We start from the raw sequence: 22882 nt of genomic DNA on the forward strand, positions 1-22882 counted from the left end.
ATTGTATCCATGTCACTATCCTGGTTATGATATCCTACTATATAATTTTCCAAGATGTTTGTACTGGGAAAAGCTGGGGAAAGAGTACACGAGATCTCGCTGTATTATTTCTTATAATTATATGTGAATCTACAGTTATCTCAATAAAAATTCAATTTAAAAAGTTAAATGCGCTACAAAATTATTAATCTGTTTATGGCCTTTCTCTTTGCAATAGAATGCAAATACCACCTGAGAAGGGTTATTGCCTATCTTGTTCACTGCTGAACCACATCATGATTCCCTGGGGTATAGTAGGTGCTTAACAAAAAATGTGTGCAATAAACAATGACAACAGGTCAGCATGAAATAGCTGTTATGACAGAGGTATGATTCCATTCATTCATTCATTCATTCATTCAACAGAAGCTTACCGAGCACTACCTAAGCACCTAACAGCATACCAGGTAACCAAGAGGAAGCCAAGAAAAATCTTCATCTTTAAGGAATTTCCAAGCAAAACCAAGAGGCAAGCATTCTAGAAGAGGGACTATTTGCGTAGCCTTAAAAAGCATCCATAGTGCTTCTCCATCCCCCAAAAAGAAGAGGGTACCCTAACATTCACTGACATGGCCACCCCTCTTTGGACAATGATGAGCTGCAATGCAAAATGAGAGTTGAAGGAGGCGAGGTAAACCAGAAAATGAGTTGGCATGTGGTGGGACTGCTGGATTCTGAAATATCCCCGCTCCTGGAAAGCCTGTCTGAAGAGAGTAGAGAGGGTGATCACCAGTCTCTGCAATGTCACTGTGTGTATTCACTAGCTGTGTGCCCCTGGGCAAACTAGTCAGAGCCCCTGAGCTGCCATTTTCCTCAGCTATAAATGGAATTGATAACACTACCTCCGTGTGTATGTAACTCATAGATTAGAGTCGGGCCCACAGTTGTCTAATGGTTCTTACACTTCGGGCTGATGGCAGTGATAAGCTGAAAAATATTCAGAAGGTATTTGAATCCAAAGGCAGCCAGACTTACTGCTTAGAAATTTACTCTATTGCCATCAACTTGACTATTTAAAGATGTACAAGAAAGGAGAGAAAAAATGACCAAGAAAGCCAGACACCCTCTCCCCCGCCCCCTGCCCAATACTACCTTTGGTATTTTTTTAAAATTAACCCTTAACCATTTTATTTTTTAAGTAAGCTCTACACCCAGCGTGGAGCTTGAACTCACAATCCCAAGATCAAGAGTCACATGCTCTACCGACTGAGCCAGCCAGGTGCCCCACTTCCTTCAGTATTTTGAAGGGACTAGACATCTAGATTCCCCACCATTTAGGACTTGACTCCATAGGAACACTTCTCACCAGAAGTGACTAAGAGGCCAAATGGGTTGTCCACTAGGACCAAATGTCAGAAGACAGTCTTCAAAGGGTTTATTGGAAGCTAGATTTCTTTTTTAAGAAATGAGTGGACTATTATTACTTGAGCAGTTTTAGGTTTATATAAAACTTAAACAGGAAGTTCCCACACAGTTCCTCCTCTCTACCCCCTCCTTCCACCATAAAACATATTTCTTCCCATTATTCACATCTTCCATTGGTGTGGTACATTTGTTACAGTTGATAACCAATATTAATACATTATTTTTACTAAAGTACATAGTTTATAGTAGGGTTCACCCTTCCTGTTGTACATTCTATGGGTTTTGTCCAATGCATGTCATGTAGACACCATTTTAGTACCACACCAAATAATTTCACTGCTCTAAAAATCCCCTATGCTCCACCTATCCCTCCTTTCCTCCTTCTCCCGCACTGTTCCAGAAGCCCTGGCAACCAGTGATCATTTTATAGTCTTTATAGTTTTGCCTTCCCTACAGTGTCCTATAGTTGAATTCATCTCATATAAAACATCTTCAGATTGGTTTCTTTTACTTAGCAATATACACACTTAAATTTCCTCCATGTCTTTGGAGGCTTGATAGCTCATTTCCTTTTATTTTTGAATAATATACCATTGTATGGAGGTACCACAGTTTGTCTATCCATTCAACTATTGAAGGACATCTTGATTGCTCCCAGTGTTTAGCAATTGTGAATAAATCTGCTATAAACATATGTGGGCAGTTTTTTTGTGTGTATACATGTTTTCAACTCATTTGGGTAAATATCTAGGGCACACTTGTTTCATAGTATAGGTTTAGCTTTGTAAGAGACTGGCAAACAGTCTTCCAGGGTAGAGATTGTAAGTAGAGACTGTCTTCCAGAGTGGCTGTATAATTTTGTATTCCCACGATCAATGAATGAGATTTCCTGTTTCTCCAGGTCCTTACCAGCTTTGGATGTTGTCAATGTTTTGCATTTTAGCCATTCTAATAGGTATGTAGTGCTATCTCATTGTTGTTTTAATTTGCAATTCTCTAATTACATCTGACGTTTAGCATCTTTTCATATGCTCATTTTCCATATGCATCTCTTCCTTGGCTAGGTGTCTATACAGCTTTTAATTGGGTTGTTTTTTTATTAGAGATTTAAGAGTTTTCAAAAAATATATCTTGGATATATGTTTTATAAATATTTTCTCCCAGTCTGTGAGCTGCCTTTTAATTTTCTTAACAGTATCTTTCACAGAGAATAAGCTTTTGTCTAACTTTTCCATTTTTTCTTTCACAGTGTTTTCAGAGTTGTATCTAAAAAAAGTCATCACTCTACCCCAGGTCACCTAGATTTCTCCTATGTCCTCTTCTAGAAGTTATATAATTTTTCATCTTACATTAAGGTCTCTGATCCATTTTTTTTTTAATTTTTTATTGTTATGTTAATCACCATACATTACATCATTAGTTTTAGATGTAGTGTTCCATGATTCATTGTTTGTGCTAACACCCAGTGCTCCATGCAGAACGTGCCCTCTTTAATACCCATCACCAGGCTAACCCATCCTCCCACCCCCCTCCCCTCTAGAACCCTCAGTTTGTTTTTCAGAGTCCATCATCTCTCATGGTTCTGATCCATTTTGACTTAAATTTTGCACAAGGTATAAGTCAGTGTCTAGATTCATTTTTTTTTTTTTGCATGTAAATGTTTTTCCAGCATCATTTGTTGAAAAGACTATCCTTTCTCTATTGGATTGCCTTGAGGCTAGATTTTTATAAATAAACTTTTCTAGGTTATAAAATATTACATGTTTATGGATACCCAGAGGTGATCATTGGTAACATTTTGGTGAATATTTCATAAGTCTTTTATTCCATTTTGTGTGTGTGTATGTTGTGTATTTGGAATCCTACTATATATGATCTTCCCCCTACTCAGTACTTTCTTTTTTTTTTTTTATTTATTTTTTATTTTTTTATTTTTTTTTATTTTTTTAAAGATTTTATTTATTTATTTGACAGAGAGAGACACAGTGAGAGAGGGAACACAAGCAGGGGGAGTGGGAGAGGGAGAAGCAGACTCCCCGCCAAGCAGGGAGCCCGATGTGGGGCTCGATCCCAGGACCCTGGGATCATGACCTGAGCCGAAGGCAGACGCTTAACGACTGAGCCACCCAGGCGCCCTACTCAGTACTTTCTTGAGGTGATTTCTGGTTTCATCCTAAAGCAGCAATTCATGGTTGTGGCCGCTGGAAAATATTATACATACTCTTCTATAATTGAATTTTTTGCTTAACCAAATATTATGAATATTTTATCCAAGAAATTTTCTATGTTATAATTTTTTGTCACTGCATACTAGTCCATGATATATTTAACCAAATTCTAATGGTCAAACATTTAGGTTGTTTCCAATATTTCTATTTATTGTTAATTGAGACATAAGGAAGGAGGCTATCATCTTGGACTTGAGTAAGGCCCAGAAAGTGGCCTTTAAAGTCCAGGAAATGAGGCCCAGACAGAAGGTACAAGGTCAGGAGGGCGAGGCAGTTTTGTGTGACAAGAGAATACTTGGGTTGGGGTACCCAGCTAGCTCAGTCAGTGAAGCATGCAATTCTTGATCTTGGGGTCATGAGTTCAAGCCCCATGTTGGGCGTAGAGACTACTTAAAAAAAAAAAATGAGAGAGAGAGAGAATACTGGGTAGCCTTAGCTACCCAGATTGTAAGAGCCCTCAGATGAACAGTTTCCCAAAGGTACGACCACTCCTAGGACTCTGGTTAAACCAAATTCAAGGAAAATGGAAACTGTGTGGACTTCCAGGGTGGTGGCTTCTATTGGCCCTGTCCTCCTTCCTGTCCCATGTGTACTTTGTGCTCTGTCTCCATAGCACCAAACCCAAGACTGATATGATCACTGTCTCCCCCTGGACTTTGTACTCCTGAGCACACGGCTGTGTCTCAGTTGCCTTTATAGTCCAGATGTTGGACAGTGCAAGGCACATATTAGGGGCTCAGTCCCCATTCTGGAATTAAACCGTCTTCCAGGAGCAGGTTTTCCAAGCATGTCCTAGAGGAACTAATTTTAGCAGCTACAACGAGTCAAAGGAAATGCTCATCAGCAAGAGGCAGGGCCAGGAGTGACTGCAGGGAAATACCAATTATCAATCAGCCTAGGACTCAAAATCCTCAGTTGTGTAGATTCTCTGCAAATGTGAGAGAAACATTTACCTCTGAGGCAGCCAGCTTGCATTCTGAGTGCCTGGGGCTAGTGAAGTGACCTCCAATTACCACCATCTGCCTGTACACACACACATATATACACACAATTGAGACAATTACCTGTCTATTTCAGGTGAACTTCAACAGAGTAGCTAATGAAAGGTAGGCATGATGATGGCTGTTAGGTATACCTGGTCTCTCTTGACTATATCCTTGCCACACCAGGCAAGTAGCATCCATCTTCCATCTCACTGGACCCTCCCTGATAGCAACCATGTCTAAGCCATATCCTCTCCTGGTGGGCCACATTCTAAGGCCACCCGTGGTTCGTCTTCTGATTATAAGAGCCAAAGCCAGTTCCTGATGGAGGTCTTATAAGCATATGGATCTGCCTCTGCTCTCTGTTCCTGCCTGCACAAAGCTTTTACACAGGGGAGGGGGGTTGTATTAGCTATTCTGAATTCCACAATTAAACCCTTTGCAATTATATGCTCCTGCCCTGCTCATTAAAACAGCTGTGAGCCAAAAATACTTCATAGTACTTGACTGAAATAGCACAGATTATTCTTAATAATAATAACCCTGTTTAAACTCTAAGAAGTTTTATACAGTCCACCACCAGGTGTCACCAATTTCTCTATTACTATAGACCATCTCTTCATTCTTAATATAGTTTGTTTAGAAAATGTCTTAATAAACATTTCAGCTTTAAAAAAACTCCCCTTTGCAGTGAATGAAAATAAGCATATAAAATTAGATGGAAAAGACAAAACTTAATAACACATTTAATTCTACAACTATCTTTGGACTATTGACTGCTATGAACAAAAAAGGGATAATCTGATAACAAATCACAAATTCCCCCTTTAAGTGTGAGCCATCACTTTTGTGCTTGCCTTCCCTTGAAATCAAGGCTATTCTCTTTCTTTTCAGATTTAAAGATGACAGGAGGCTGGGGATAGGGGGCAGTCTGTCTGTTAAGTTTCTGAAAAGTCTAATAAGAGGTTCAATATAACCAATGAAGAGTTCATCAGATTTGAAAGTTTCCTTAATTTGAATTCAGCCAAGTAAGGTTAAGGTAAATTTAAGGCTTAGGAAAAAAAAAACATTTTTTGAGAAAGTGTGAACTTTAATTTGCTTTTTTAAGGATATAGCTTATTGAGGCAGTGGTTCTCAGTCAGAGATGATTTTTGTCCCCTAGGAGACATTTGGCCATGTCTGGAAACATTCTTGGTTGTCACAACTGGTGTGTGTGGGGTTCTACTGGTATCTGTGAGTAGAGGCCAGGGATGTTGCTAAACATCCTAAAGTGCACCTAGGAGCCTCTACAACAAGGGATTCTGTAGCCCAATAAAGCCAACATTGAGAAACCCTGCTCTTTGATAATAGAGACTCCAAAATGAACCTTGGAGTCAGACAGAGTTTAAATCCTCAGTGTATCACCTAATAGCTGAGTGACTTTAGGCAAGTTACTATACCTTTCTGGGTTTTGATCTCTTATTTACAAAATAGGGGTGATGAAATCTACATCTCAGGGAAATGAGAGAAGCCTGGGACATAATGGCTCAATAAGTATTAGTCTCATTTTCATAATTATTATTAAGGTTAAGACCTTAAGCTGTATACATGTCTCTTTTCTCTCCCTTCTCTCCTTAATAAACACATTAAGGAGGTACTCTTAGCAAAGTACTGAATTAAAGCCTGGGATACAACAGGAGAAGGGACAGACATATTTTAACCATCAAGGAGTTTGCATTCCAGTATGAGATGATGAGAAAATGTTGGAGTTCAGGAATGAACGGTCAAGAAAGAATTCTTGAGACATCTTAGGTGCAAAAAGGTGGTTTTTGCATGGGGACAGGATCCATGGGCAGAAAGGGCAGCGCTGGGGTTGTGAGGAGTGGCTGATTATATACTTTCAAGTTGGGAGGGGGTTAGGGAGTAATATAAGTCTCTAGGGAATTTGGAAGCAAGGTTTCCAGGGCCTTGAGGGACTAGCTGTTGTTAGGAAAAGGCCATTACTCCTGTCTAGTAAAACCTTAGTCATGAGACCCTTCAGATGTATATCAGTGGGCCATAAGCTTGGAGGATGATTGCTAACATATCTTGGGGGGTAGAGATAAAGGAAGTTCCCAAAGGAATTTTTATATATTAAAGGAGACTTACAGGACTCTGGAGGTCGGGCTAATGTTAAGATAAAGCAGCCTTTTGTCCTTAGCAAAGTATTAACATTGAGGCAGTTGAGCTCCTAGAGGAAGATCACTCTGCCTGTCTCAAGGACTCAGTGGGTTGTAAGTTGTAAGGATATTTAAATTTTTTCTAAAATTTCTTTTGCCTTTGTTCTCCACATCAAGAAAGACAGTCATTAAATGATCAGTTACTTCAGGTGCGTAACACAGATGAGCTGTACAAAACCACACAAGCATAAGGTGAACTAAACCTGAGTGCAGCGGTGGGAGGTGGCCATCAGTGAACTCCTGCCTGTGGAAGGGACCTGGGGGTTGAATGTAAAGGATGAGTCAGAGTAGTGAGTAAAGAAGGGTGAGGAAGAGAACACCAAGTCCAGAGAATCACAAGCCTCAAATTCTTAAGGTGGGAGGAGGCATAAGATTTCATGAGGCCCAATGAGAAAACTCACGCTTCTGCTTCCCCTCTTCCCATAGGGTGTGTTCTGAAACATTTTATTCTAGATCTATATGCTAGGTGTTTTTTGAAAGGGAATATACCCCAAAGAGGATGGAAGCATGACCCTCAGGATGCCTACCAGCTAAAGCTAACTTCAGAATTCATAGAGTACCTACTTTTTTATCTCTTCAGTGTTGTATATTCTTCGGATTTTGCCAATTAGAAAGTATGTGGCAGGACAGACACACTGGCCTAACCCTTTTCCAAACCCTTAGCTTCTAGCACATAGCCTGGACTGAAAAACTCACTAGATATTTATTGATTTGTTGCTAGAAGCCCAAGGTCTAGGACCCAATTCTGTTATTTTCAGTTGTGTGACTTTAGAAAAATCTCTTAACCTCTCTGAGTTTCAACTTCCTCAACGAAAGTGGAAGAGTTTACTACCCAAGTCTCTAAAAACAGATTCACACCCTGTTAAGAATTTTTTTTTTCAAGATCCCAGGTAAAAAATATTTAGGTGCCTTTATATTTGAGCCCTAGGACCCTTGTAGATTGCTGACCTGTCTCAGTGGTCCTGATGGAATGCACTTCAGAGAGTGGCTATAAATGCATCTGAGCACATTAGGAGAGGATTATGGTATGTTATCACTATTCCTGTTCTTATTAGAAGAGGAGGAGAAACAAAACCAAACAGTTCAGCAGGATGACTTGGAGCATAGGTGAGGGAATTCTTCAAGAATTCTTAGAACTGCACTTGTTCAACTTCTGTGATTATGCTTTGTTATCTAAAAGTCTTTCATTTCGGTGGCCTCAGAAGAATTCTGAAACATTAGCCTCAGAAATGTCTTTAGAAATCTTTTAATCAAAGGATGGCAACAGGTTTCATTTTCACTAGTAAACTCTGTCCAACTAGTAGGGCTACCTGGATTCATGTGTTGGAAAGCATCCTGAGGCTGTATCCAGATTTAAAGGACAATGTGGTTGGTAATCAATTAGTAACATCTGCCATGGGAACAGCATGGGCTTAAGGGTGGTAGTACCATGTGTGTTGTGTATTTCTGACCCTCATCTAGACCCATATTTTCCTTACAGTGATGATGAAGGATCAGAGTTCAGTGATCTGTACAAGTGTAACCTAAATCTAGAGGACGAGGTCAGTGGACTTCTTTTACTATTAATTTTTGCCTGAACAGAAAGTTTTATTTTAGAAAATTGTTTCTTCCAGGGCACCTGGGTGGCTCAGTCAGTTAAGTGTCTGCCTTCAGCTCAGGTCATGATCCCAGGGTCCTGGGATCGAGCCCCATGTCAGGCTCCCTGCTCGGCGGGAAGCCTGCTTCTCCCTCTGCCTGCTCTGCCTGCCGCTCCCCCTGCTTGTGTTCCCTCTCTCACTGTGTCTCTCTCTGTCAAATAAATAAATAAATAAATAAATATATATATATATAAAAGAAAATTGTTTCTTCCTAATCTATTATATGCTATCCATCATATACCAGCTATTTGTTATATGCTTCTATAGTACAATGGACTGTCAAGAGCATGTTCCATAGCTAGACTCCCTCGGTTCAAATATCAGCTCACCAATTACAAGCTATATGACCTTGAACAAGTTACTTAATCTCTCTGTACCTCAGTTTCCTTATCTGTAAAATGGATATAGTAATAATAATTCCTCTTTCACAGGGTTCATGGAAAGATTAAATGAATTAATACATGTAAATAAAGAATTAAACTGTGACTAGCATATAACAAGACTCTTTAAGTGTTCACCATCTCTTTTATCCCTACTTTGGTTAGGGCATTTATTTAAAGACTGACATACACACTGGGAGAGAAGTAGTCTCTCTCTTTCTGAGGTCTTAAGCAGAAAGTCTCAGGAAGAATCACAGAAGCTCAGACCTATTTGTGATCACTGTGGCTGCATGTGGTGAAACTCTGTTACAAATACAGCAAAGAAGGGCCAAAATATGGAGATGTAAAGTTAGATCCTAATGACACCATTTGAAATCATGGATCCAGCCATATCTCACACAGGAATCCAAACCTAGACTTAAAGGTTGCGTTTTGTTTGTTTTGCTCGAGTTTGAGGAATATTTTTGACACTCAAAATTACAAGATCCTTCACTATTTTTGCGAGGGACTTTTAACTCCCACGTAGAGGTCTGTTCTTGAAGTCATGTGTTCCAGAAAAATGCACCTGAAGGACCTGGAGGAGATCGATCAGTCCCATCAACAAGAATAACGGGGCACCAGGACTGCTTTTCCAAAGGGGACTTTGCTAGATAAAAGGCTCCTGAGGGCTAAGAAGCACTTTGGAACCCAGAAAGGGTCACTGAGCTTCCTGACAACACCAGGCACAGCTGAGCCTACACATGCCAGATCACAGGATTCTCTCAGCCCAGCCAGCCCAAATTGAGGCTAAAATATCTGCAGGGATGTCCTCAGCCCTGAAAACAAGGCACACCATGTCCTCCTGGTATGCCATCTGATTTCAGAAGGCTGGGCTGTGGCATTTACTTCCTTCCTTTAATAAGGAGAAGGTAAGAGAGGTGGCTGCTTGGACAAACAAAGACCACCTCTGTGGGGGAAACCCAGAGGTGCCTGGACAACTTGTTTCTGGTCAAGAACTTGGTCTTGATTCTAAGAGTCCTGGGTCAGATGAAGAAATCAGTTTCATCCTTGATCTAGCCTCCATTCTAGACACCTGAGTTTTAATTGAGAAGATTTGGATGTTTCTGGCAAAGACAAGTTGGTTCACAGAGTAACCATATGATTTACTGTACAGAAACACTTTAATGAGTGAGAATGGACAATATGAATTGCTCCAGGACTAGGTATGAGCCAGGGCAGCCCCAAGACATGCAATCGACCTTTACTAGTCATGAGGGGGCACAGTGTTCTCCTCAAGAAATGTACATTACATTTTGGAGATCTGATCTGATTCAAGAAATTATTCAGATTAAGATCAAATTTGTTCCATTTTCTCCAAAATCACTATATCATGATGATGGGCCAAAGGTTATCAGAGCAGTTTGGTTAAAGGATTAGACTATTTTTCATACACTGTATTAATCTATTTTAGATCCTGGGTTCAAATCCTGGCTGATCACTAAACATCTGTGCCATTTGGGCAAGTTATCTCTCTGTGCCTCAGTTTTCTCACCTGTAAAATAGGGCTAAGAAGAGCAGCTACTTCATCGGATTGTTGTGATAATTAAATTAAAATGTAGGTAAGTGACAAGGCTAATGGCTCACACATAGTAAACTCAATTATGAGTGGCTATTATTTTTAATATTTAAATAGGTTGTGAATTGAGAACTCTGCAGCCAGTTTGCTGAATAGTCAAGAGTCTTTGATTTGTTCACTTAAATAGGCATTGTGTTCTCCCAGGCTCATTTATGTAAGGACTGGAATAGCTGAGATACCCTTCAGGTTGGATTTGACTTATAGATCATATTCAAATCATTCAAATAAAAAATGTATTGAGCAGTTAGTATAGTAGAGCTTATTTAATAAATGTTGGAGATATGGCAGTAAATGTGAGAAAACAGCAAATTTGGCCTCTCATGAACATTATAATAAATAAAAGAAAAAAATAAAGCCATACAATACTTGTGTTTAACCACAAGCCACAAAAAATATGACAAGTTTATTTAATCATAGTGGATTCAGACAGCAGCTCTGGGGAATTCAGTTCTTCAGAGGTCACATCAATCCCCCAATCCAATGCTTATTTTGCATGAACACAAGCTTCCACAGCTATCTTGCTAAGCACTGGAGCCCTGAATTCTTCCCAGGACTGCTGGCTCCTATTCTTAGTCACCAGCAATTTTGCTTTTAGGCTCATTGTCTTGTCCATTTTGAAAACACATCATTGTGAGTCAAAGCCAGAGAGAACAGGCATGTCAGGAGGACTGGGGCCTGGAGCTCTCAACCTAATGATTAAGTTCCTAGATTATGCTGGTACATTATGAATTCTTTCTTTTAAATATAGACCACTTCCACTTGATATGAAATGAGCTGACTCATGCTAGTAATGCTAAACAGGTTACCTAATTGGGTGAAATGTGCAGCCTGAATAAAAGATTCTGGACAGACCCAAAGAGAGAGATGAGGGCTCTGAGCTTCTACAGCCTGGGGATAAAGGGAAAAGTGAGAAGGAACTCCCATTCTACTTCTGTCACAGTTTTTCTGGGGCTGTGCTATATTTTGTTGTTATAGCTTAGTATCGAGCATCTTGAATGATATAATGAGTCTTGTGACAGATTTGAGATTTGTGGAATTTCTTAGAAATCATGTTAAAACCTAGTGATGGGGCCACTAAAATCTATTTTAGATTCAGCATATGTGATATTCTACATTTGAATAACATTTTACAATTTATGCCCAATTAATTTGTTAACAGTGTTTAGCTTGTGCTACTGTTCCCATCTGTGCCTCTCCTGGTCCTTTTCATACATTGCCTTTTTGAAAGCAAATTTCTGGACATATACATATATACAGAAAAGTGCAAAACAGCTCAATGGATTTTTACAGAGTGCATGCACCTATCTACTCAGTTCCTAGATCAGAACCCCAGAAGTCCCATCCCACTATGCTCTTCCCACCAAAGTTAGCTACTGTCTTGACTTCTATGACCATAGATTATTTTTTTAAGTGAATTATATACTATATTCTCTTTTGTATCTGGCTTCTTTTGTTACATTTTTTTTGCATGAAATTCATCAATGTTGTGTGAACTCCTAGTTTGTTCATTCTTTTTGCTGCAAGTGGTCCACTGTATAAATACAACACAATGTCATCAAATACTGATGGGCATTTGTGGTTTGATAAGTGGACTGTTACAGACATACTTATTTGTTTGTTTTTTTTTTAAAGATTTTATTTATTTAGGGGCGCCTGGGTGGCTCAGTCGTTAAGCGTCTGCCTTCGGCGCAGGTCATGATCCCAGGGTCCTGGGATCGAGCCCCGCATCGGGCTCCCTGCTCTGCGGGAAGCCTGCTTCTCCCTCTCCCACTCCCTCTGCTTGCGTTCCCTCTCTTGCTGTGTCTCTCTCTGTCAAATAAATAAATAAAATCTTTAAAAAAAAAAAAAAAAAAAAAAGATTTTATTTATTTATTTGACAGAGAAAGAGAGAGAGAGTTCACAAGCAGGGGGAGAGGCAGAAGAAGAGGGAGAAGCAGGCTCCTGGCTGAGCAGGGAGCCGGATGCGGGGCTTGATTCCAGGATCCTGGGATCATGACCTGAGCCGAAGGCAGCCGCTTAACCGACTGAGCCACCCAGGTGCCCCATGGACATACTTATTTGTGTCTTTGGGAAATATACATATCAGAATAGAGTTACTTGGATATATTTATATACAGTTATATATAATAACAAAAAATATACATATATAGATTATATGTAATTCCATATGCATATATTACATATACATGATACTTACACATATATTCAAAATAAAACCTACATATATATATTCACTTTAGTAGGTACTACTAAACAGTTGTCCAAAGTTACATCAATTTATTCTCCTACCAACAGTGTAAAAATGTTTTAGTTCTATATCCTTGCCATCACTTGGTATTGCCTTTTTCATTTTAGTCATTTTGGCAGGGGCAAAAGTCATTTACTTTTATAGTGTGTGTATTTATCTCTATTCTCCATTTGTCATAGCCAGTGACTTATTTTTTTCCCTCCCAATTTACATGAATGACTGCAACTATAACATAGCTCATAATTAACATGTACCTAGTCATGGGGGGGGAAGCTAAAAAATAAAATGTCAGTGGTCATTTATTTCTATTAGGAATTTAGTCTTCTAATGGATTGAGAAATATTGCTCTTAGTTTCGGTAAATTTCAGGGGCACAGAAATGACTCTGATAGCCATTTAAATCCAAGATATTTCCATATTACACATCCTAAAACTAGCCCTATATAAACTTTAGAAATAGTACCAGCACAACCCTTCAAGTATTTCCATGAGTTACTGAGTCCAATTCTTGCCATGAACTTCTGCTTTCTTCTAAAGATCTCAAAATCAGTAAAAACCACAACTCCCTTTCTTGGTGCTATTTAACAGAGAGAGAGACACAAATGGATGAAGAAGATAGAAGACTAAGGACCAGAATCTAGGCCTTCAGCCTTCCAGTTTTATCATTATAGGATATCACCTTTAGAACAAGACTGGTCACTCAGTCTTCTGAAATAAACAAAGTGTAATTCCAACCTGTGGCCCTCTGGAGTTCCTTTTAATTCACAAGAAATGGTGATGACCATTGGAATCTCAGTGTAATCCCATTTGTTATGAAGGAGACCTACACAATGTAGACATGATTTACCTATTGCCCCTAATATCTGAAATTGGAAGAATAAAATAGATCTATTGCAAGGTAATTTGATCCACACAACAGTCCCAAGTATGTACCCTGAGAGAAAGTTCTAAGTGAGGTCCCATTAGCCAGCCTCAGCCTCTGCTATCTGTAGAGTGATGGGTAAGAGCTCACCCTCTGTAGTCAGACAGATGGGTCCAAATTCCTGTACTACTGTTGGCTTCAGTGGGACCTCTAATATGTCCAACCCTTCTAAGCCTTCATTTTTCTCATTGTTAAAGTAAGAGGTGCTGTGGAATTTAGAGATCATGTGTGTGTGGCAGAATCATAATTTGAGGTCTTAACCAATTCTTTCTTTTATTTTCCCCATCTCATCCCCATGCAGATGGGGAGATATAGGGCCACCATTTGTCCTGGAGCTAGATTCCTTAAAATTGGACCAATGAATAAAAATGACAATTTCTCAGATCCTGGTTCCAACTCAGACACAGCAGTGGAGACAAGATGAATCCCCTTTCATAAATCCAAGACTCTCAGAGCCCTGTAGTGCTGTTGGGATAGGACATCCAAAACTTGCCAAGGGTCTTGAGGGGGATGTGAACATTGACTGAGGAGGAGAGATGCATGGACCTGTACAGGGTCCTGTTGTGGGCACAAGGACCTAAGTGCCAGATGTGCGCTGTGTGGGTAGTTTCCACTGGAAACTAAGGGACGGATTAAACTTCACCTCACCAGGTTATCTGAGCCAGGCATCTAATGGGGACCAGTCAGAACTGGTCTCCATTTGGAAGTTTGTCAAGGTCTGACTAAATGAATTTATCTTGAGTGTAAGAGAACAGCAGAAGGCCTGCTGGGTCCAGACAGAGAAGTGGACACCCACTCCCTACTGTTACCAGATTGGCATCTGTGAGATGTTCTGGGCTTAGTATCCTCCCTGGGTGGAAAGGGAGAATAAATTGGAGGGGGAGGGGGGATTCTGGACATGATTGAATTCCAAACCTGGACTAACACATTTTCTGGATCACACCTTCCTTAGACATGTGTAGATGATGTTCTGACCACAAGGGAGATTGTGAGTTCAAATTATTTTGTTAAAGAAACTACTAACATTATGTTTCTTGTATACCCCATGTGAGTGATGCTGAGAATTCATACCTATTACATGTGGGAAAATGCCTGGTACAAGTAAATGGTCATTACTGTTATCCTGAAGATCTAATTAACATCCTGTCTCTTGTCACCCAAGAATTAAGTTGTAATTGCAGTGGCTGTTCTGCCATGCTAAAAATAGTGCCTACTAACACTGTACTAGCAGTGAGGTTTTTAGCTTTTAACCTGCTAGAAGGAATTTTTTTGGATATTAGGATATAAATGCAGACTACCTACTAGATGGCCTCATTAAAAAAAAAAATCTGATTTGTATAAAGCATTTTATCAACCTGAGTTAATGTAACTCAGACAACATGAGATGGAAGTATCTCGAAAGAATCAGAAACTCACAACACAGGTTTTCTGTGTTCATGGGAAGCCATGTGCCTCTCACTTGTGATATGTGTTGTGCTCTCCCCTGAAATCTATGGAGAACAGCCAGTCAGCCATCACCATCTGGCCAGGCTAATTCTGGGTGGTTGCAGCTGCAACCCAGGGTCTGATAATCATAGCTCCCAGTTGTCTACATGCTAAATAGCTAGTTCAAGTGGCTGCCTGGCCATCAGATTTCATGATGTGCAGCTTCCTTCTCTAATAAAAGATCCAGATTTCAAAGCACTAAAGAGCACCCTAACCATTCACAAACTCAATATTACACAGTTCCTTTCTCTTTGAGCTTTCAGGACGACCTACCTCAACCATACATTTCACCAAGATAAGACCTCTTCTGTGGACTATGGCAATAATCCCATAATTGGTCCCTTCTGTTCTGATTTTCTATTCTATAAGCCATTTTCTATCCAATGGCAGTTCCAGGTTAATCAACCAAAAGCCTCGATGAAGCCACATCACAAATCTTTAATATTCCCATGTTGGCTACAGATAAATGCAAATTTCCTGGCTTAGCTTTCAAGGCTCTTATCATTTGGTCTTAGTTTTGGGAACCAATATAATGTAATGGCTGAGGTTACGGATATATTGATTCAAAGCTCAGATTTATTATTTCCTTAATATCCTCTTATCAGGTTAGTTATTCTTTCAGTTTACTCATCTTAAAATGAGATTAATGACACTTTCACAACTGTGGTAGGGATTAAGTTAGATCAAAATAATTTGCCTAGTACCTTTGCACTGAAAATACTCCTCACTGGAGGTGACAGTTATAATAATTACTACTTTTTTCAGTATTATTTCCTGCTTTTGGCCAATATTCCAGCAACAATGGACTACATTTTGAAGCAGTACAGTGTTACATGGTTAAACATTAGGATTTTGCGATCAGACTGTCTGGGCTTCGGTGATGACTGCTACTTGTGTGATTTGAGCAAGTTACTTCACCTTCCTGGGCCTCACTGTCCTCCGTAAAATGGAAATAATAATACCTGCCTCTTGGGATTCTGTAAGTATTAAATCAGAGCATGCCTATGAAAAATTTAACATCATTCTTGGAACAAAGTAAGTGCTGAGGGGAAATCGTTTCCTGTCCTATTTTGAGTTATTATTTACTCAATAATTTAATAGTTTAATAACTAATAGCTTAATAGTCTAATAATTATATTATTACTTTAATATACTCTCTTTGAATATACATTCCTCTTCTTTGCATGTTTCACTTTTGCTTTCTCCACTCCCCACCCCCAATTCTAGAACCACCCTACACACTTTATGTTCCTTTTATAAGTCTCCAGGTCCTATAATCTTTAAACCCAGATCAAACACCCAAAATGTTTCCTCCTCCAGGAAGCCTTTCCTAATGCCTCAGCAGGAAATAACTTCTCTGAAATAAACTACTCTGGGAGTTTAAAGGAGTAGCTTTCCAACAGAACTGAGGCATTCTGGACTGTGTATGTTTTATCTCAACAATGAAATGATCAAATGTGAGGACAGAGACTCAGTCTACTTCATCTTTCTATCACCACCATAGGGCCTCAGCAAATGCTCATGGAACTATGTTTTATCTGGTTCCCATCTCTTTTGCCCAATGACCCAGAGGTTTGGGAACTGAAGCTATGAAGTAAAGAGAAAGAAGGAAGACTGTCCCTTGGAAAGTGAGCATTTCTAATACATGAGTCAATCTTTAGTATTACATTTGACCCTTTCTTATTTCCTCTGGAGCCAGTTTTTAAGAATTGTGCCCTCAAGAAAAAGAATTGTTGATGATTCAAAAGCTCTGCTGTTGCTTCAAAAGAAACAGGTGTCAAAACTGCTACTTTAGGGTGGAGCAAGATGGCGGAGGAGTAGGAGACCTGGATTTCGTCTGGTCTCAGGAATTCAGCTGGATAGGGATCAAACCATTCTGAACACCTACAAACTCAACAGGAGATCGAAGAAAAGAGCAAAAACTCTCTGAACAGAAAAGTGACCACTTTCTGGAAGGTAGGACGTGCGGAGAAGTGAATCTGAGGTGATATTCGGGAGGACAGATGGCAGGGGAGGGGCCTTCCGTCGCCGCTTCTGGCAAGTGATAGAGCCACGGAGCGCAAAATCAGAACTTTTAGAAGTCGGCTCCGCTGAGGGACATCGCTCCAGTGGCTAAGCTGGAGGTGGAACCCTCGCTGGGACAGTGTGGTCTCAGGACCCTCGAGGTCACAGAAAGACGGGGGGTGCCTAAGTGTGGCAGAGCTCCCAGGTATTGGAGTGGGGAAGCCGGCTGCAGAGACGGAGCCCAGGCGCGGGCTCTCAGCTCGGGGTTGCCATAAACCGTGATCCGCGGCACAGTCGGGCCCCTGCTCCTCCAGCAGGGACCCAACAAGCAGCAGATCCAGGGAGACTCCCCTTCCTCCCCCGGGAGGAGCGGCGCGGGAGTGCACCGCAGGGATCTGCTGGGCTTGGAGACTCCACACTGAGTCGGGTGCCAGAGATAGAAATGCTCGGTCACAGGCCAGGTGAGCACAGAGTGCGGCCGGAGACCGGGGAGACGGGAGTGATTGACTGCTTTTCTCTGGGGGATCACTGAGGAGCGGGGCCGAGTTCTCAGCTCCTCTGGGGTGGAGATTGGGAGGCCGCCATTTTCACTCTCGGCCTCCAAAGCTGTACGGAAAGCTTGCAGGGAACAAAAGCTCCTGAGAGCAAAACCGAGCAGCCCGGACAGGGCAAGGGTGGGGCAATTCCGCCTCCGGCAAAGACATTTGGGAAACACGGTAACAGGCCCCTCTCCCAGAAGATCAGAGAGAACAGCCAACCAAGACCAAGTTTACCGATCAATGAGAACGGCCGAATTCCAGCGCTAGGGGAATACTGCACATAGAATTCATGGCTTTTTTACCATGATTCTTTAGTCTTTCAAAGTTAATTTTTTTTTTAACTGTCTTTTTTTTTTTTAATTTTTCTTTTTCCCTTTTTCAACCAACATCTTATCAATCCCTTTTTTAAAAAACATTTTTATTTTTCATTTTTAAAGTCATATTCTATCCCTTCATAATAGTTACCCTTATTTTTGGCATATATATATAAGTTGTTCTCTCTTGAAAATTTTTAGATAGTTTCTTCTAACAGATCAAAATATACCCTAAATCTCTAGTGTATGGTTTTGTTCTACTCCCTTCCCTGATCACATTCTCTCCCTTTTTTTTTCTTTCTTTTTTTTTAAATCCTCTTCTTTGTTTTTTCAAACAACTTCTTATCAATTCCTTTTATAAAATTTTTTATAATTTTCATCTTTACAGTCATATTCCATCCCTTCATCATATCAACCCTTATTTTTGTACAAATATAAGTTTTTCTTTCTTTAAAATTTTGGGAGGGACTTTCTTCTAACAGACCAAAATACACCCCAAATCTAGTGTGTGGCACTGATCTATATACCAGCCTGATCATATTTGATCATATTCTGTTTTTTTGTTCTGTTTTGTTCTGTTTTTGTTTGTTTTTATCTTTTTCTTTTTCTTTTTTCTCTTTTTCTTTTTTCTTTCTTTCCCTTTCTTTTCCCCTGGCTTCAGGTCTTTTCTGATTTGTTTAGAGTATATTTTCTGGGGACGTTGTTACCCTGCTAGCATTTTGTTCTCTCATTAATCTATTCTCCTCTGGACAAAATGACAAGATGGAAAAAAATCACCTCAATGCAAAGAACATGACGTAGTACCAACTGCCAGGGACCTAACTCAATACGGACATTAGTACGATGTCAGATCTAGAGTTCAGAATCATCACTTTAAAGATACTAGCTGGGCTTGAAAAAAGCATGGAAGTTATTAGAGAAACCCCTTCTGGAGAAATAAAAGAACTAAAGTCTAACCAAGTCAAAATCAAAAAGGCTATTAATGAGGTGCAATAAAAAATGGGGGCGCTAACTGCTAGGATAAATGACACAGAAGAGAGAATCAGTGATATAGAAGACCAAATGATGGAAAATAAAGAAGCTGAGAAAAGGAGAGATAAACAACTACTGGCTCATGAGGGCAGAATTTGAGAGATAAGCGATACCGTAAGATGAAACAACATTAGAATTGGGATCCCAGAAGAAGAAGAAAGAGAGAGAGGGGCAGAAGGTATATTGGAGCAAATTATAGCAGAGAACTTCCCTAATTTGGGGAAGGAAACAGGCATCAAAATCCAGGGAGCACAGAGAACCCCTCTCAAAATCAGTAAAAATAGGTCAACACCCCGACATCTAACAGTAAAACTTACGAGTCTCAGAGACAAAGAGAAAATCCTGAAAGCAGCTCAGGAGAAGAGATATGTAACCTACAATGGTAGAAACATTAGATTGGCAACAGACCTATCCACAGAGACCTGGCAGGCCAGAAAGGACTGGCAGGATATATTCAGAGCACTAAATGAGAAAAATATGCAGCCAAGAATACTATATCCAGCTAGGCTGTCATTGAAAATAGAAGGAGAGATAAAAAGCTTTCAGGACAAACAAAAACTAAAGGAATTTGCAAACACGAAACCAGCCCTACAAGAAATCTTGAAAGGGGCCCTCTAAGCAAAGAGAGAGCCTAAAAGCAACATAGACCAGGAAGGAACACAGACAATATACAGTAACAGTCACCTGACAGGCAATACAATGGCACTAAATTCAAATCTTTCAATAGTTACCCTGAATGTAAATGGGCTAAATGCCCCAATCAAAAGACACAGGCTATCAGATTGGATTAAAAAACAAGACCCATCAATACGCTGTCTGCAAGAGACTCATTTTAGACCCAAAGACACCCCCAGATTTAAAGTGAGGGGGTGGAAAACCATTTACCATGCTAATGGACACCAAAAGAAAGCTGGGGTGGCAATCCTTATATCAGACAAATTAGATTTTAAACCAAAGACTGTAACAAGAGATGAGGAAGGACACTATATCCTACTTAAAGGGTCTATCCAACAAGAAGATCTAACAATTGTAAATATCTATGCCCCTAACACGGGAGCAGCCAATTATATAAGCCAATTAATAACAAAAGCAAAGAAACACATTGACAACAATACAATAATAGTGGGGGACTTTAACACCCCCCTCACTGAAATGGACAGATCATCTAAGCAAAAGATCAACAAGGAAATAAAGACTTTAAATGACACACTGGACCAAATGGACTTCACAGTCATATTCAGAACATTCCATCCCAAAGCAACAGAATACACATTCTTCTCTAATGCCCATGGAACATTCTCCAGAATTGATCACATCCTAGGTCATAAATCAGGTCTCAACTGGTACCAAAAGATTGGGGTCATTCCCTGCCTATTTTCAGACCACAATGCTTTGATTAGCAATAATCGCGCCCCGGATAAACCTCATTGGCTACGATACTGCCACTGCGCAAAGCTTCAGACCACAATGCTTTGAAACTAGAACTCAATCACAAGAGGAAAGTCAGAAAGAACTCAAATACATGGAGGCTAAAGAGCATCCTACTAAAGAATGAATGGGTCAACCAGGAAATTAAAGAAGAATTTAAAAAATTCATGGAAACCAATGAAAATGAAAACACAACTGTTCAAAATCTTTGGGATGCAGCAAAGGCAGTCCTAAGAGGAAAGTATATAGCAATACAAGCCTTTCTCAAGAAACAAGAAAGGTCTCAAGTACACAACCTAACCCTACACCTAAAGGAGCTGGAGAAAGAACAGCAAATAAAGCCTAAACCCAGCAGGAGAAGAGAAATCATAAAGATCAGAGCAGAAATCAATGAAATAGAAACCAAAAGAACAGTAGAACAGATCAACGAAACTAGGAGCTGGTTCTTTGAAAGAATTAACAAGATTGATAAACCCCTGGCCAGACTTATCAAAAAGAGAAATGACCCAAATCAACAAAATCATGAATGAAAGAGGAGAGATCACAACCAACACCAAAGAAATACAAACAATTATAAGAACATATTACGAGCAACTCTATGCCAGCAAATTAGATAACCTGGAAGAAATGGATGCATTCCTAGAGATGTATCAACCACCAAAACTGAACCAGGAAGAAATAGAAAACCTGAACAGACCTATAACCACTAAGGAAATTGAAGCAGTCATCAAAAATCTCCCAAAACACAAAAGCCCAGGACCAGATGGCTTCCCAGGGGAATTCTACCAAACATTTAAAGAAGAATTAATACCTATTCTTCTGAAACTGTTCCAAAAAATAGAAATGGAAGGAAAACTTCCAAACTCCTTTTATGAGGCCACCATTACCTTGATCCCAAAACCAGACAAAGACCCCATCAAAAAGGAGAATTACAGACCAATATCCTTGATGAACATGGACCAAAACTTCTCACCAAAATATTAGCCAATAGGATCCAACAGTACATTAAAAGGATTATTCACCATGACCAAGTGGAATCTATCCCTGGGCTGCAAGGTTGGTTCAACATCTGCAAATCAATCAACGTGATACATACATTAACAAAAGAAAGAACAAGAATCAAATGATCCTCTCAATAGATGCAGAAAAGCATTTGACAAAGTACAGCATCCTTTCTTGATCAAAACTCTTCAGAGTACAGGGATAGGGGGTACATACCTCAATATCATAAAAGCCATCTATGAAAAACCTATAGCGAATATCATTCTCAATGGGGAAAAACTGAGAGCTTTCTCCCTAAGGTCAGGAAAACGGCAGGGATGTCCACTATCACCACTGCTACTCAACATAGTATTAGAAGTCCTAGCCACAGCAATCAGACAACAAAAAGAAATAAAAGGCATCCAAATCGGCAAAGAAGAAGTCAAACTCTCACTCTTTGCAGATGATACGATACTTTATGTGGAAAACCCCAAAGACTCCACCTCAAAACTGCTCGAACTCATACAGGAATTCAGTAATGTGGCAGGATATAAAATCAATGCACAGAAATCAGTGGCATTCCTATACACCAACAACAAGACAGAAGAAAGAGAAATGAAGGAGTCGATCCCATTTACAATTGCACCCAAAACCATAAGATACCTAGGAATAAATTTAACCAAAGAGGTAAAGGATCTGTACTCAGAAAACTATAAAATACTCATGAAAGAAATTGAGGAAGACACAAAGAAATGGAAAAATGTTCCATGCTCATGGATTGGAAGAACAAATATTGTGAAGATGTCAATGCTACCTAGAGCAATCTACACCTTCAGTGCAATCCCCATCAAAATACCATCCACTTTTTTCAAAGAAATGGAACAGATAATCCTAAAATTTGTATGGAACAAGAAAAGACCCCGAATAGCCAGAGGAATGTTGAAAAAGAAAAGCAAAGCTGGCGGCATGACAATTCCAGACTTCCAGCTCTATTACAAAGCTGTCATCATCAAGACAGTATGGTACTGGCACAAAAACAGACACATAGATCAATGGAACAGAATAGAGAGCCCAGAAATGGACCCTCAACTCATGGTCAACTAATCTTTGACAAAGCAGGAAAGAATGTCCAGTGGAAAAAAGACAGTCTCTTCAACAAATGGTGTTGGGAAAATTGGACAGCCACATGCAGAAGAATGAAACTGGACCATTTCCTTACACCACACACAAAAATAGACTCCAAATGGTTGAAAGACCTCAGTGTGAGACAGGAGTCCATCAAAATCCTAAAGGAGAACACAGGCAGCAACCTCTTTGACCTCAGCTGCAGCAACTTCTTCCTAGAAACATCACCAAAGGCATGGGAAGCAAGGACAAAAATGAACTACTGGGACTTCATCAAGATAAAAAGCTTTTGCACAGCAAAAGAAACAGTCAACAAAATCAAAAGACAACTGACAGAATGGGAGAAGATATGTGCAAATG

The 22882-nt window shown here is 39.9% G+C and overlaps 1 protein-coding gene and 1 pseudogene across 1 annotated transcript in view; both read right to left on the minus strand.

The window, feature by feature from the left end:
- SYNPR (synaptoporin) overlaps nucleotides 1–22882 on the minus strand; it is a 307158-nt gene that overhangs the window by 242459 nt on the left and 41817 nt on the right. The window lies entirely within an intron of this gene.
- LOC118519290 (U4 spliceosomal RNA) lies at nucleotides 20380–20445 on the minus strand (annotated as a pseudogene).

Source organism: Halichoerus grypus, chromosome 1, assembly GCF_964656455.1.
Source record: "Halichoerus grypus chromosome 1, mHalGry1.hap1.1, whole genome shotgun sequence".
Taxonomy (NCBI): domain Eukaryota; kingdom Metazoa; phylum Chordata; class Mammalia; order Carnivora; family Phocidae; genus Halichoerus; species Halichoerus grypus.